Source organism: Quercus suber, unplaced genomic scaffold, assembly GCF_002906115.3.
Source record: "Quercus suber isolate HL8 unplaced genomic scaffold, Cork oak 2.0 scaffold_182, whole genome shotgun sequence".
Taxonomy (NCBI): domain Eukaryota; kingdom Viridiplantae; phylum Streptophyta; class Magnoliopsida; order Fagales; family Fagaceae; genus Quercus; species Quercus suber.
In genome coordinates this window covers 627,639-638,236 of record NW_027069640.1, presented here as the reverse complement: position 1 = coordinate 638,236, position 10,598 = coordinate 627,639, and the positions used below count along the sequence as shown (strand labels likewise).

The 10,598-nt window shown below is 31.4% G+C and overlaps 1 pseudogene; it reads right to left on the bottom strand.

The window, feature by feature from the left end:
• Nucleotides 1–7,800: 7,800 nt before the first annotated feature.
• Nucleotides 7,801–8,488, bottom strand: LOC136069651 (ETHYLENE INSENSITIVE 3-like 3 protein; annotated as a pseudogene).
• Nucleotides 8,489–10,598: the final 2,110 nt, after the last annotated feature.

Below are 10,598 nucleotides of genomic sequence, written 5' to 3'. Positions count from 1 at the left end.
ACGGTTTGAAAGTCCTAACTCTCATACCCAATCCATTAAGGATATCACCCCAAATGCACGTGCCGTGTGGGTGAGAAGGAGTACTCATGCATAAGCATTTTAACATGTCCATGCATTAATACTTCCTATGTTTAGGGACATTTGCTCATGCATATCTACATGCTTGATTTGATTTGTATCATTTGCTTCTAGTTTTAGCATGTTTCTTTTTCAAGCTTTTGCTTTGTTTTTGTTTTTGTTTTGTTTTTGAGTGTGTTCAAAAATTCAAAAACCCATAAAAATTTGAAAAATCTTCAAAAAGTTTGATCGCTTGTTTTGTGTATATCACATGTGAGTTTGGCCTAGTACCTTCGTACTAATGGCGTAGTGCATTTACGAGCTTAGCTTGTTTTGATATGCACATTTATCTGTGTACCTATATATCTTCCCACTTTATTTTTTTTATGTTTTTGCAAAAGAGCTCACCAAATGTAAATCTCCAAATGAAAAGAGATATCGAGCTGCAAAAGCCTGTTGCACATACTAGTATTTGACTAGAAAATAGGGAAAGTGACTTTTTGTTTTGAATGTAGTATCCAAAAAGGATCAAATGTTTTAATTTATGCAGAAGCCAAATGAAAAGCTTCTAAGTTGTGTAATCACTTTGTGGGAGGTCATATATGTTCATTTTTATAATCGAGATAGACAATTTGACCTAGTATATGTTGTGTATGACTTGATTGAATTGATCATTGAAGCTTCACTCTGGTCTAAGGACTATTTCACACTTGATACTCACCCACAACACACAAGGCTTTGATTCAATGAATGCTTATCTCATTTGTGTGATTTTACATGTTCAAATGTGATGTGTATGCTCAAATACTTGATGATTAGGCCTAAAAAGATTTTTGAGTGTTTTATTTGTTTTTGAAAGTGATTTTATACTTTTGTGCTTTTAGTTTTTTTTCAAAATGCATTTTTGTGTTTTTCTTCAAAAACTAGTTTAGAGGGTGTTTCGCGAGAAGCTCGTGACTTAAAGCTTCCCACGAAATGAGCTTGAGGGAAATAAATGTTTCATCACTTACACAGAGACTCTCGCGACTGTCTCGCGACTACTTCGCAACCAACAGCTTCTCACGAAATGCTGTTTGGCTAAAACTGATTTTTTTTCCAAAAATCAGACAGAAGCTATCGTGACTGTCTTGCTACTGTCTCGCGACTTAAAGCTTCTCGCGAAAGTTTTTATGCATCAGATGTCCCTCTCACGACTGCGTCGCTACTATCTAACCCGCGAAAAACGCATGTTTTCAGTTTTTATGTAGCAGATGTGACAGCTTTTCAAATATTTCTCACTTGCCTCGCATAAGTCTCTTGAACCATTTTCAATCCAAAATCACATTTCATTCAAACCTCATCAATCTCAAGCTTATTTTTTGCATTTCCAACAACAAGGTATGTTTTCTAAAACTTTTTCTTCATGTGTTTCTAAGTTTATGCAGAATTTTAAGTTAGGGTTTCAAAATTTGGGGATTTTCGAAAATTGGGTTGGGTTTCTATTTTCTGTGAAAATTTTTCATTTTTTTTTATTGGGCTAAGTCCCATTTGCTGTTTGTGCATCTGTGTTGACCCCATGAGGCGTTTTATCATGTATTGAGGCAGATTTTTAATATGTTCATCCATTTTTCATAACTGTTTTGCATTGGTGCATGTCATGTGTTTGACAGAATGTCTGTCTGACATTTCTGTGTTGTATTGGTCTCAATTGAGTTCCAATCTTTGGTGTTGGTCTTGGTTGATCATATGAATCATATTTTGATCAATTTGTGTGTGTTTTACACACTTTGCTTTTTTTGTGCCTCAATGCCATGTTATGCACACCTTAGGCACACCTTATGCATCAGCACATGCACTATTCTACACCAACACAAGGCGTAGACAGACTTGATCAACTACTAGCTAAGATGGATCAGATGTCTTCAGTTCTTGACTCCCATGTGCTGCACACCACGACCAAGTTTGCATACATCCAGGGACAGATCACTGCATTATCTTCCCAGATTAGTGACTTGTCTACGGCGCATGGATCAGATTCAGAGTCTGATTAGTTCTAGCCTCTTTAGCCATTCCGGTCAAAAAGGGGGAGAAAATTTTGAGGGGGAGTTGTGGAAGAGCTTGCACAGTGTTAGGAGGAGCATAGTTTTAGACTTATAAGCATTGGTTATTGGTTCATAGATGGTTTTCTTCTGTTTATTTTAGTTTTTATAACTGCTGTGTTATGCTTTTACTCTTTTTGTTTAAAGCTTAAATACCCTGTATTTATTTAAGTTTAATTTTAGTAATTTGTGTTTAACTCTATGCTTTGTAGCATTTTTTTGTGTACACTTAAGATATTGCTATTATGTCTTAAGTACCTCACTTGTGTGCCCTAGTAGGATTTTTTCCTAGATGCAAGTACTTCGTGTATTTTGCATTGGTTGAGTGTTGGACATGCAATTGATCATTTGGATTGTTCTTAATTGAATTGTGTGTCCGGATGAGCATTTATTTGCTAAATGTTCATTGTAGTCATTCTTTAATGACTGTTTTTGTTTGATCAAGATATGCTTACATGTTTTACTATGTTTACAAACTTGATCATCAGTGTGAATAAACTCAAGAGTTAAAATACCAACTTCAACCAACTCACAAATGAAATGATGTTTGATTTTCATATGTTTGATTTGAGAGTGTTGAACATGATTTTTAGAAATTTTGATGGTACTAGTATTGTCACAATATATGGTGAGATGTTTTTGACAAATATCATAATCGAGAAGAAATTTTTGCATCCAAAGGAGTTAAGTGCAAAAACTACCAGCAGCAATGTATTTTGCCTCAGTAGTGGAGAGAGAGATGGAATTCTGCTTTTTACTCATCCATGAGACAAGATTATTACCCAAGTAGAAACACCCTCTAGAGGTGCTATTACGATCATCAGCATTACCAGCTCAGTCCGCATTAGAGTATCCAACTAACACATCATTAGTGTCCTTATCATACCAAACTCCGAAATTACTAGTGGACTTAATGTATTTGATAATACATTTCACCGCAGTAATGTGAGATTCTTTAGAATTAGCCTGATATCTAGCACACACTTCTACATTGTAACTAATGTTAGGTCCACTAGTAGTAAGGTAAAGGAGGTTGCCTATCATGCTTCTATAGAGAGTGGGATCAACACTTCTTCCTAACAAGTCAACAGTGAGTTTTACATTTGGGCTCATAGGAGTTCTAACAGAGTTAGCAAACTCTAAACCAAACTTCTTCACTAGATTATTTGCATGTTTAGATTGAGAGATGAAAATACTTGAGTTATTTTACCGAATCTAGATATTCAGAAAGTAATTCAACTTTCCAGTCATGCTCATCTCGAATTCAGTCTACATCATGCCTGAAAGAAATGAGCAAGTTCATCTTTTGTAGATTCAAAGATGATGTCATCCACATAGGCTTGAGCTATGACCAACTCTCCATCAACTTTCTTGATGAATAATTGTGAAAAAAAAAAAAAAAAAAAAAAAAAAAAAAAAAAAACTTGGAGGCAAAATTAGCTCACGGAAAAGCAAAAGCTTTTCGTGAATGGGAAGAGTAACTATCATTAATTTAGTGGCACAAGTCTCACCTATTTATATAAGGACAATTATTGGTTTACATGGTACTAAAAATGTAAGATTTACATTGAACGCATTTGTTAGTCTATGATGTTACATTATTTAGTTTGATGCTTATATTGATAAGATTCTTTGGTTTGACACTTTTGGTGGAAACCAAAGAAAGACAAGGTAGTTTTTTTATACTCATACAGCCAGGTTTGAGTATTGTGGCCGATGAATGAAGGAAAATTGGGGTTTAAAAATTTTGGTAACTTTCTTTTGTTAGCAAAGCTTACATGGAGGGTTTTGTGTTTGTCCCGGAAAAATAGATTATGTATTAAAGTCCTCACTGCTATGTATAAGTTGGGCAATAATTGGCTCAGAGCAGGGGTAGCTAAGTTTGGAAAGGGTCAGCCTATTTTGTTTGGAAAAGAGCATTGACAAAGTTTAGCTATAAAATTGGTTGTAACTTAAATCTACAACCTTACTCAATATCTTTTTACTGGAGGTGAATTTTGACAAACTCATCATTGGATTACACTTTCTTCTTATATTCTCCATGCTTGCAAAATTTCTAGAAAATTAAAGATCAATAGCTATGTCATCAATAAATTATTTAAATTGCAAGTTTTTATTGTTTAAAATTATGGATAAAATATAAGCTTTAGATCATATATTAAATAATATATAATTGACACAAAATTTGTTATGTGTCTTAAGAGCGTACAGAATATGTAATTCAACATTTAAATTTTCAAAATACATAGTAATGTTTATTTTATTGAGTAAAATTATAGCCATAGGTTAGAATCAATTTTGTAGCTAAATTTTTTTCAAAGAGCGTTTGTAAAATTGTGGGAAAGATAGACAAAAGTTGTAAAGAAATGAAAATATTTGCTTCTTTCTAGAAAGAATAAAATTATTTGATTTTAAATTTTAGGAGAAAAATTGTAACATACTCCCAAACATAAAAGAAAGTGCTTTATTCCCTTAATAATCATAGAATTTTGTAACAAATACCCTAATGGTGTGTTTGGATAACATGATTTGGGCATTTGGATGATTAAAACCCAAATAACTTATTTGGAAAGTTTAGAGAAGGTCAAAGATTTGGACTTGAAATAACTCCTAAAATCAATGGATTTGAAATCCCTTAATTTCAAATCTATTAATTTAAAATCAAAATCCAAATCTAAGTTCCCAAATGCAACCTAAGGTTGTGCTTGGAAACTTGGATTTAGACTTGGATTTGGATTTTAAATTAATAGATTTGAAATGTCTTGATTTCCCATTCATTGATTTTAGGAGTTATGTTAAATTCAAGCAATTTAAAGGATTAAAACCCTTGATAGATTTGTTAAATCCAAACCCTTGATCGTTTTTAAATTATCCAAACAAGATATTTGAATTTCAATCACCTAAATCCAAATTCAAATGTCCAAATCATGTCATCTAAACGTAGCACAAGAGTATTGATGTAGAAAATAATTTTTTAAAATAGTGATATTAAAAACTATTTAAAAATAATTTATTAATAATTTTCCAAGAGGACACATTAACCGTGCTTATAATAAGATATAATAGTATATATATATATATTATAATATAAAAGATAAAAGTTAATGCATGCCATATTAGTTTATGAACTATTCTTAGAAATTTTTTATTGGGAAAAAAGTAGCTAAATATTTTGATAATTTTTAATATTTCCAAGAATAGTATTAAAATTTTCTTAAATGACCCAATAACAAATACTTTAAGAACACTTGTTAACAAGAATCATAAACAAATACATAAAATATATCCCTTCGCATTGAACCATGTGTTTTATTACCTGTGCTTCACTACAAAAAATGATTGCTATCTAGGAATTCTCGTTTAGCAAGCACTACTGTTACCTTCAATTCAGCCAAATAAAAAATACTAGTTGTGCCTTCTGGATAGTTGTACATGTGAAAGTGGATGGTGGGACATTACGCTAGGATACAAACATGTGTCTAAAATTGGACATGTGTTTACATCTCAACGTGTCCGGTGAAACTAACCACTGGACACAAACCTCTCCCGTCTATAATTTGGGGACTATGGAAAGAGGCTTTTAATGAGACATTAATATAGATTTCTTGTCTCTGCTCCAGAAGAATTCTTATTATTTATTTTTTTAGTTGCTTTTTGAGAAAAGTTAACTAATATACTAGATTTAAAAAAAAAATTTATGTAAAAATAAAAATAATTATTTTATGATTTTTTAAAGTTAATAAAAGTTTTAAGGACATTCGCTTAGAATATATTTTTATAAACTTTTTATGAAAAAAATAAAAGTAATAGTTTTTTTAATAACTATTTATATTTCTCATAAAAATAGTATTAAATTTTTTTAAAAATATTTATCATTCATACGTTAACATGATTTATAATTAATTAATAAGGATTTAGTTGATGTATGCCTTTAAGGGATAAATTAATTATTCATTTTAGAAAACTTTTTACGAAAAATTGAAAAAAAAAAAAGTAATCATTTTTTTTGTTTTTTCATAAAAATTTTTCTTGAAATGATTTAGTAATGTATACCCTAAGTGAAATATGAAACTCTATTAACAATTGGAAAATGTTATAGTGCCTATTAAGAATGATTCATTGTGATGTCCACCTAATAAAAAACTTGTATAAATTGATAAGGTGATTAAAAATAGTACTAAAATGATAAATAAAACTCAAAAAATTAGCTTTATTGACTCTATATTCTCTAAAATTGCTTAAGTGGCACCTTATTGTTAACATATCCTTAACAATTATCTTAAAAGCACTACTTTTGTTTTTTTCCATTTTCTTTGTTCAATGTCTTTCCTCTATAATTGCATAGATCAAATCACAGTTTTTATTACCCTACTAGTCGCTAACCCGTGCGGTGCACAGAAAAGCTATTGTGTACGAAGATTTAAATAATTCTTTGTTTCATCATCTTTGATTTCACATTAGGATTCCTATACTTGATATGAAACATTAAATTACGAAATGGAAAATATAAATCAAACTTAAATTAAAATTAAAATTAGGATTTCAATCCTTTACATCCTCGAATATCCAATAAATGCTAAAATATCAATTTCCAATAAATTAAAAGACAACTTTAAAGTACTTTCTGTATCTTCTTCCTTTGTTGTTCTTACATTTGAAGTACCACTAATATAAGCTTGTCAATAAAACACATTAAGAAATGTATTACGACATGTAGAAGTTAGATATCAAATTTGTAAGTTTGCTATATTAAAAAAATATGCACTTCTCAAGCTAAATTTTATTGTCAGTTTCTATAACAGAGTTAAAAACTTTCTTAACTATGTAGAATTTTCATCCAAACTTGAGATTATATTCATTTAATTATATTTGGAAAACAAATGTTTTTCCATTCAAATTTTCTACTTGCAAAGTTAGGTCGATTTTAGATTGTTGCCATGATACCCATTAACAAAGCACAAAACAGAGCAAAAATAAAAACCCCTTTTCACAATCATCAATCAATAATATTTTAAACTAATACAAATAATAATTCATAAAACATTCATTAAAAAAGACTTTTTATATTATTTACAATCCATATAAAATAATAGAATTTGTTAATGCAACTAGAATTGAATCTGATTCTTTTTTTTAAGATCAAAGATAGAAAGAATCAATTTCTCAATATGCAACTCTTGATCCTTTTTTTTTTTAACTTGATAAGTGCAACTCTTGCTCTAACTTACTGTTTAATGGGCAAAGACAAAGCAAATAGTTAAAAAAAAAAAAAAGTGCATTCAGAAATATCTTAGAATTGTGAATCCTTCTATAATCCATGCAAAGTCAATCATTATGCAGTGTTTTATTATTCAACTGTCCTGCAAAAGACCAGAACATAAAAATATCAAATATGACACTAAGCTATCCATTAAACCCCATTTGTTCTATTGATTGACATGCATAATTCAAATTCCCTTCTCACTACTTTAAAGTAGCAGCACATCAAGAATAAATATGCATATGAGCAATCAAACTTACTGTGACATTTTTAATTTGGTATGTTCAAACATGTAAATATGACATTTCAAGTTTGCTATGAATTCAGCAACATGTGATTACAGAATCCTTTAAATTGATGTGCACAACTTTTTTTTATAAGATTGCAACATGTGATTGCATTCATTCAGATCCAGCATGTTAATACTCCAACTTTCTTCATCATCTTCTTCAAATCATGTGGCTTCTTATAAGGAGGCCTTTGACCATGCGGTAGCCCTAACTTCACCCACCAATCTACACTTCCAGTTGGCCACCAAGGTGGCGAAGCTCCCTTTTCTAGCAAGTACTTCCTTTGAGGGGGGTCACAGTGTTGCATTTAAGAAGATAAAAGTGACCCAAGAGTAGCATCTTGCAAGTCTTGGAGAATGCTTTCAGGAGTTCCTATTCTGATTATTTTCTACCTCACTCATGGCAAGACATTTCGCTTCATACTTGGCTACGGCTGCTGGCCCATTCTTATCAAACTTCACCTTTTCTTTCCACCAAGCTCTAATGTTGTCAGAAGCACCACTCACTGGCTTACCCTTCTCAGGAATGATACCATAGACAAAGCCGTGAGCTTTACAAACTTCCATCAGCTTTAGCCTATACTTGAGAATCCCATCCTGTGCTCTACTTCCTCCGAGCCTGATCTCAGTGGTCTGCTTGGGCTTTTGCTTCTCTACAACTTGTTGGGCTGCAATCTTCTATCTTTCCTTAAGCCTCTTGAGCTTGATATGATCCTTCCACATTTGCCTTTCCAATTCTTTTGCTTCAATCTCTTCATCACTCACATCTTTATCTGCTATGTTGTCACACTTTAATTGAGTCATCAACTTCTAAATCCAAATTGTCGCCCAATGTGTCATCAACCAACATAAAGTGGTTCATTGAATCAATTACAACAACCCTCTGGTTGAAGAGAAAAATGCTTGGAAAAAAAAAAAACAAAATCTTTAATCTTACTACTTATTTTATTTCAGTCCCCAAGCTATACAGCCACTCTAGGACTAAAACAAAAAGTTCTACCAAGCTCCCTAATAGCACAAAGTTCTGTTACATTGACCATCAAAATCAATCCACAGTCAAAAACCCAAATTAATTTTCTATTCCAACTTTATCTCAAAAACCAAACAAAACATAATTATTGTTGAAATCTAATGAATTCACAAATATTGTGCCAAACAGCCCCTTTTCTTTATTCAATCAAACCCATCTTCTTGATGACCCCAAACCTATAAAAATCCCTAAAAATCTTAGATTACAACAATTCAAATATTAATAGACAAGACCCAGCATCCTATGATAGATTTATAAACAAACCCATATCTCGATTTTTTTTGTTTTTGATATATAAAAATCTTTTAAATAGATAGAAATGAATCAAACTCAAATTCTATATAATTATTAAATTACACATAAAATAGGTCCACAATAGAGTCAATTCAAAGGACCAAATTAAGTTATACAACAATTTCAGTAGCCATAAAACAAAGTGGTTGACAAATGATAGCAAAATTTATACTCTTACACTACATGTTTGTTGAAATCACACAGGATAAGACCCAACCCAAATACTTACACACAAAAATGACAGAAAATAATTACACATACCTACACACATAGTCGTTGAAATCACATAGGAGAAGACCCAACCCAAAAATCTAGGCTCACATGACGCATGCAACATAAATAAACTCAAAATCTTTAAATTAATCCCTACCTAATCACCAAAAAAAAAAAAAAAAAAAAAAAAAAAAACTAGCGCTAGCCAAACAACCAGACAGCAGAGCAAACTCTGCATCATTCTGTACAGCATATTGCAGCTTTAGCTACAACCTGCAACCTCCATATACAACACAAAGACTGATTTTAGCTACAACCTGCAACCTCCATATACAACACAAAGACTGATACTGTTACAGCAAAGGAGAACCCAAATTACAGCAAAATCGCTTGTACAAAACTATACAAACGAATCCAGTCCATTCCATTACTTAGACTTAAGGGATATTAGAATTGAGACTTCAATTCCTACATAAGACTCTATCAAGAATTGAGTCATCATAAATGGGTCCACTCTCCACTCTAGTAAGTAGAGTAGATGGAAAAATGAAATAGTAAAATAGTGGAATTAGAGACATATTTTTTTTTTTTACTTTTCATAAATGGAATTACAGACATTACTTATCATGCAAAATGAACAAATCAAAGACAGGAAAAGGAAAAAAGAATATGATACTTCCTGCTTAACTTAGTCAAGGCAGCTAGGATAGGGAAAGGTTTGTTTTCTTTATAATAACAAAATCCTTGCCCTGCAGAATTTTAAGCAGATTTTGGTGTTCTTTTATTATGCATACTTTATACCAAGAATAGCTTATTGCATCAGGAATTTGTAAAAAAAGATTTTTTTTAGTGTATAAGGTATATTTGAGTGTTTGAGTTTGGGCAAATGAAAATTTTACAGATCTAAAAAATTATGCACATGTTTCCTAAAATTTCCTATGGATCTAAGTAGACCCTTAATATTGTCCAAGATTGTTTCACATAAATTCTACCAATAATCTAAGCTAGAAAAATCTATCATTGCATTAGTCTTGCATTGTGTTATGCTAAGAAAGAAATAATGACTTGAGCAGAAGGAGAAATTTAAATACTTGAACTTGTTTGCAAGTAAAAAAATTTCTTACCTCTCCCCAACTGGATAATCATTAAATAACCCTACAGGCACATTTAAAATTTGGTAATTACACTTGAAAATAAAACAGAGAAAAAATAATTAAGATATCTATAAAAGAAAAGAGAGAGTAAAAGATGGACTAACCACATTGTTTTTGTATTACCATTGCGCAAACAAATCTAGAGCTTCTCTTATTTGGTTTGTCATCACATGCAGCTCTTGAATTTCGTTCATTTGCAGCTGAAGAGAACAGAACATTCCAT